The sequence below is a fragment of the Megascapheus bottae genome, chromosome 9 (assembly GCF_031878675.1).
Source record: "Megascapheus bottae isolate mThoBot1 chromosome 9, mThoBot2.hap1, whole genome shotgun sequence".
Classification (NCBI taxonomy): Eukaryota; Metazoa; Chordata; class Mammalia; order Rodentia; family Geomyidae; genus Megascapheus; species Megascapheus bottae.
The window spans coordinates 47,316,502-47,323,454 of NC_143517.1; the positions used below are offsets into that span (position 1 = coordinate 47,316,502).

Consider the following 6,953-nt stretch of genomic DNA (forward strand, 5'->3'; position numbering starts at 1 on the left):
AATGCTATCATGTATCGTGTTGGAAATGTTTTTAGAATTTAGAATATTTAGTATATTTCACTAGTTTACTGTTGTCTTTAGCATGGAACTGACATCTAAACAGAAAGTTCATATATGTGCTGCATGCACTTTAGACAAATAGGCTAAGGGTAATTTTATATTACTGTAAATAATTTTATGTATGAAACAAATTTTATCATTTGGAATTTTCTGCATGTAGCACTGTAAGGTTGAGTGTCAGTAATTTCCTGTTTTTAAAGGCATTTTAGATTTCAGATTGTCAGGGTAGGGATGCTAAAAATTTTGTCCTTGGTGAAATGGCTGCTGTTCGAGATAAGATGGTAAAGAGAGGACTGTGTAGACCCAAGCTTCCTGGTATGAAAGTGTAAGAGTATTTAGATCTTTCATTGTCACGTCATGTTAGGTGTCTATTAACTACATACTTTTAGATGTAGGTTGCCCTCAGAAGATACCATCTAATGCACATGATTTTTTCTCATTGTTACTATATACATAAATATTTTAAATAATACCATATCATCCAAATACCTTGCTATATTTAACTGTGGCAACAGTACAGTCCACATTGGTTTTTACCTTATTTCCATGTTCACACAATGATATAAGCACAGTATAAACTTAATAGACATTTACTAGACTGAAAAATGAACATTAAACTGCTGTAGACATGGGCCTTCTTATCATAAAAATCAAATGTGTTTGCAAACTTCCACTAAAAAATAAACTGCTCCATTATATTAACATGTTTTTTTCTGTTAAAGTGTCTCAAAACAGTTGCCTCCAGCAACTCTGAGTAATTATTTGAACAACTTATTTCAGTATTAACTACTGAGATTAATTTTGTTTGAACCATCTCATCTCACTGTGACACTAGGAATAAAAAGAGAATATGTTACTACCCCATTGTGTTTTTTAGGACTGTTACTTCATTCTTTTCTCATTTTACTTGCACAAGGAATGGAAATTTCAATCTGTTATTCTCCATCAGTTTATTCAGCTGTGACTAAAAGCATGAGAATCAGAATATTCCATCTCTGTTCTAAAAGTCATGAATTAACATTTAAGTGAAGCAAATGTGTACATAAATAGCAGAAATATCTTAGACAAAATATAAACTGATAGCCTTAGTCCATATTTAGCTATCACCATATTTTGTATTTATTTGCATGTCTTTTTTAGCCAGAAAATCATTAAACATATTTTAACATTTTCACCTTAGTAAGGAGCCATTATTTTATTAATTAAAAGTGTATAGATTACATTGTCAGCACAGATTTAAACAGTGACGGATGGTTCAGAGTTCAAATTGGTTGCAGAACTACTTAGTTTGATGTGAACTTTTCTTCTTTGATGTTTGATTATAAACAAGTTACTTAAACTCTCTTGGTCTTAGTTTTCTCAGCTCTTATATAGCTATGATTCTGCAGAGTATTATTCCGAGGCCTAGGTTAGGTTATAACGAAAGAATTTATAATAATGTCTCATACATAAATATTGTCATGTATACTATACTTATCTTCAGAAGATCATTGATGTGATACTGAATCTGTTTTTAAACGTTGAATGTCAACTTATTTTCTCCCAGTAAGATTTGTATTTACTATAAAGATTTCCCCAAGTCTTCTGAGGTCTAGAACCCTGCATATTTTTATGTGATTTATTTTTGTCTTGACACTAAGATCTAAATTTCCTTTTTCTCAGGCTAAGTCAGAAGATTCTCAAAGCTGTGCTTCAATATTTCTTTGAAAAATAAACCATGCTGTTTCAGATGGACACTAATCGACATGCAACTTCTCCAGCAACTATTCACCATACTTGTGCACATAAACAAATGAGATCATTTACAATATGGATGTGTAATAACACATTTGATCAATTCTTTGATTACATAAGACACACTGAAATATGATACATATGCTGGGGAAATGATCTTTTCAGATACAGTTCTCAAATATGTAAGACTTTCAATGTAAAGCCTTTCAGCCCTCTGTACTACATGAATAACTGCTTGAGAATTTTTTAAGTAGCATGTTTATTGCTATCAATAATCCAAACTTTTGAAAAATCTCACAATAGTTCTTTAAATATGTCCAGTGTTGAGGTTAGGCTAGCTAGTAGTAGTTTCAATAAATGGAATAGAATCTTTAGATGTGATCATTGGGTATGCTTAAGGTAATGTTAGAGATCTTGACTACATTTTGCAAATTTTACTACATTTATTTTTCACTCAGTGGCCAAAATTGCAATAATTTCTTATAACAGATACGGTGATTCAAGTTATATCAGCACACTGATGTTTGGCTTTTTGTTAGGTAAGAAAACAAACAACTATCTTTTTATATATATTTATTGTAATTAATAGAATACATTATATTCACTAGCTAGAAGGTGCATTACTTCACAAACATTAATACCTTTCTCATTTCTTGGTCCCCATTTCCCTCCCCCAAGCCCTGCCCTTCATCTGGTTTTCCCAGCTACCCTATGCTATTTCACAATTATCTTTATATACAGCTTTTCAACAAGCTCTTCAAACACAAACTCATCCACACAGGTCAGTTCACCAAATTTCCAATCTAAGAACACTTGATCCTCTTTCATATAATCATGTCTCAATTCCCTAGCTGTTAGTGCAGCAAATATTATGTGTGTTGGGTGCCGTTTCCACATGTTAGTAAGCCTTGGTATTCAGGACGCAGATCTGAGGATCATTGTTTGAAGCTAGGCTACACATGAGACCCTGAGACTCTTATCTCCAATTATCAACCAAAAAGCTTCAAATGAAACAGCAGCTCATGTCATAGAACACAACCCTTGATCCCTGAGTTCATTCCCCACAACTTGCACATACACAAAAAAAGTATCGCAAAAATTCGCAAACACCCTCCACCACTCAATGATTTGTAAAAACTTTCTTAATCTCTCTTATTGTACTGTTAAGTTTATACTAAAAGGGAAAAAAAGATCATACTTCTTTACTAGTAGTAGCCAAACTATATCCATTACATAGAATTCTAAAACAGAAACCTGAGAACTATACAGGGCTTGAGTTATAAACATGTACCACATACCACATGTGTAGCCAGATTTGGAATTCATCATATCATTTGACTGACTTAAACATCTGGATGGTTTTCTCAGCACTACACAACTCCCTTGGATAACATTTAAAATGTCAAATTTCTTTAAATGCCAGAATAAATGATGGGATATTTCACTTTACGACTGGATGATTAGTCTCATGTAGACATGGAGTGATTTCTTGCTTCTTTATCCATAGTATAAAGAGGATAAATACATTTTCAGTGTAGCTAATCAAAGTATTTTTAGAAAGCACGTTCACTCACACTATGAAACACTATTAAATAGATGTGTCCAAATTGTTTTCTACAACATTGATTACTACCGTTACTCAGATCTTACTGGTACTGTGCAGCAAACCAAAGGGACATTTTAAATGCTTCTAAAGGATCAGTTGAACTGTGGTACTTTATCTCACTGACATGTACTATAACATATTTATATGGAAAAATTCAATTTACCATGTCTTAGTGTTTTTTCCAACAAATAAAATGTCTTTTTTGTTCAAATAAAAAATGCTTCAGAAACATTGAAGAAAGCTGGAAACTGAATTGCATTTTAGGACTCCACATTCAGGTTTAGATTTCTAAATTAATATGGGGGTACAACACTCATGGCTGAGAAAAAAACTGGAAAACTCTTAGCAAAAAATAAAATTCATATTTTCAGACTCCTATTTTACATAATATTTTAAGCTTATTTCATCTTACAGTATAATGCTTTGTTTTTATTATTAGATGCATTGTGGGGTTTGGATAAAAATCTCAATGACTGAAATGACTGATATTTATTTTCTAATGAGTATGTTAATACATGGAATTCAAATAAGCAAACTTGCACAAAAATATATTTAGAAGTATATATTCTGAATATGTCTCTTCCTCTCTTCATTTTCCTTTTCTTCCTTTCTATCCTTTTCTCCCTTGCTTCCTACTTTTATTATTTTCTTTTCGGTTTTGAAAGACAGTTGGTTATGAATGAAAGGTAGTATTGGACTATGCATCCCTGGTTGGCTTTAGGGTAACTCTTTATCCCTCTCACTACCACTATCCTGATTCTTTCATCTTAGATTTTAGAATCGCTTCTAGCTTCTGTTAGTAAAACATTTTAACATAGCCAAAGGTGTTAGCTCTTGTTACATTTGGATGGTCAGCCAACCTACTACTAACTGACAGAAGATGACTCCAAAGATCTAATCTTTCAACTTGTGGCTAACCAATAGGAACTCTTCTGTCATATTGTCATGGTAAGGCAAATGCATTTGGCATTTATAATGAAGGGCTCCATGTAGGCCTTAATTATAAAATTAGAGTCTCTATGTAGGCTTTTGTCTGAAATATTGACAACAGAACTGAAAAGCAATGAGGAAGTATGAAATTAGGTTTTGATGGTACTACTAGAATGTGGAAATTGAAGGATGATAATTGCATGTTTTTTCTCTAATTTATTCAGTTACAGGGTTACAGTTATTTTCATTAGGTAGCATGTACATTACTTAGTTTCCAAATTTTCTCAGTAATTTTTTTCATGATGCCTTTCTGCTAAAATTAATATCTACAGGTTTGTTTGGTAAGTAGTTGGTTCTAAGCAAACTAAGAAGTAGTTATGTCCTAACAATTCAGTTTAAAAAAATTATACACATAATTCAAAGAAAAAGGATTTTCTTTTCTTTCTTTTTTTTTCTGGTTTTGGGGTTTGCACTCTGTATCTGGCCACTGTCCCTGAGTTTTTGTGCTTAAAGCCAGTACTATACCACTTGAACCACAGTGCTACTTTCAGCTTTTTGTAGTTACTTAAAGATTTAAAAAAAAAATTCTCATGGACTTCCCTGAACTTGCTGTCTTTGAACCACATTCCTCAGATCTCAGCCTCCTAAGTAGAATTACAAGCTGAGCCATCAACACCCAGCCCTGATCTTCATTCAGAAATACGAATAATTGGTAATGGAAAATGTGTGGTTTTTGGTTATTGTATTGTTTCCAATTGATTGGACAAACTACCATGTATCCTATCTCATGACTTTTTAGCATTGTACTTGCTTTTTATAATAGCACCTACCAGTAACTGCTAAAAGCCAAGCTTCATAAACAAATGACTTTATCAAAGACTATCACAGTATCATGTTGAAGTGGTGAACCACTTGGATCTAGTAGTTTGAAGTATTGAATATCACTGGTTCTTTGGAAATTTTTAAGTATTCCACAGCACCTTAGGACTGTTGCTGCCTTGCTCTGGAACCTCTAATTGCAGTTTAGACACTTGTTGATCAAGGGAGCTGGGGTTTTGATATTGCTGATATTTTATTATTTAGCAGATTACTTTTATTAGCAGATTAGTAATACTAGTCTTTCATAATTTGGAAGTTCTTGGAATCCCTAAAAAACGGATCTTCATGTTTTGCATTAAAAATCGAAGTGGGGCTGGCTATGTTTCTTATTCTTGATACCTTTGCCACTTGACTTGAAGCAGAACCAGTGAAAAGGTAGAGACAAAGAAATAACTAAATTGTTACTGCTTCTGAGCATTTACAGACCTCCCTGGCTCTAGAGTTCAGTGGCTACAATTAGAAAAAATGGAAATAAAGACTTTGTACAGGAGGAGCGGAGGCTGGATGTCTTGATCAACAATGCAGGGATCTTCCAGTGCCCCTGCACGAAGACAGAGGATGGCTTTGAGATGCAGGAGTGAACTACCTGGGCCACTTCCTACTCACTCATCTTCTGCTGGGACTCCTCAAAAGTTCAGCTCCCAGCAGGATTGTGGTTGTTTCTTCCAAACTTTATAAATATGGAGACATCAACTTTGAAGATTTGAACAGTGAACAAAGCTATAATAAAAGCTTCTCTTACAGTCGAAGCAAACTGGCTAACATTCTTTTCACAAGAGAACTAGCCCGCCACTTAGAAGGCACCAATGTGACTGTCAATGTGTTACATCCAGGTATTGTTCGGACGAATCTTGGGAGGCACATACACATTCCTCTGCTAGCCAGACCACTTTTCAATTTGGTGTCATGGGCTTTTTTCAAAAGCCCATTTGAAGGTGCCCAGACTTCTATCTATTTGGCCGCTTCTCCTGAGGTGGAAGGTATGCCAGGAAGGTACTTTGGGGATTGTAAGGAGGAAGAACTGCTGCCCAAAGCAATGGATGAATCTGTAGCAAGAAAACTCTGGGATATCAGTGAAGTGATGGTTGGCATAGTAAAATAAGGAGAAATCAGAGCTACTTAAAGAAGAGATCACGGTTGTATCTGCAGTCATGAATGGTGTGGTTTGAGCTTTACAGTTAAAAACAGTGCTAAGAGGTATATCAAGTAGTTAGAAGTTATTGAGAAGTTATTTCTGAATAAGAGGATTTCAGCAAGGATATTTTAAATAAGTCACATGTGATGGATAAAAACGTTTAAGTTGGACAGATTTACAAGTATTAAAGAATTCGAATCGATACCTCGAGAGGATTTTCAGATATCTTTATGTTGCTAAAATGTTAACATTTTTAATACATTGATGTGGAAGTGATCTGCCTTGTGAATCTGATTTGTAATAAATTTGCTGATGCTGAAAAAAAATATATGATTAAAGGGTGTCTTCCTTCCATCCTAATTTTGGCTCCCTTATTGAAGATTAGGTGGCCATAAGTCTGAGGCTTGATTTCCTGTGTCTTCAGTTCTATTCCATTGGTCCTCAGGTCTATTCCTGTGCTAGTACCAAGTTGATTTGACTACTATAGCTCTGTAATGGAGTCTGAAGTTTGTTATTGCTATTCCTCCAGCGCTGTTCTTTCTGCTAAGGATTGTTTTTGCTACTTGGAGTCTTTTATTTTCCATATGAATTTTTGGATTGCTTCCTCTC

The 6,953-nt window shown here is 34.2% G+C and overlaps 1 pseudogene; it reads left to right on the forward strand.

Annotated features, from left to right (window-relative positions):
* Positions 1-317: 317 nt before the first annotated feature.
* Positions 318-6,311, forward strand: LOC150059142 (retinol dehydrogenase 14 pseudogene; annotated as a pseudogene).
* Positions 6,312-6,953: the final 642 nt, after the last annotated feature.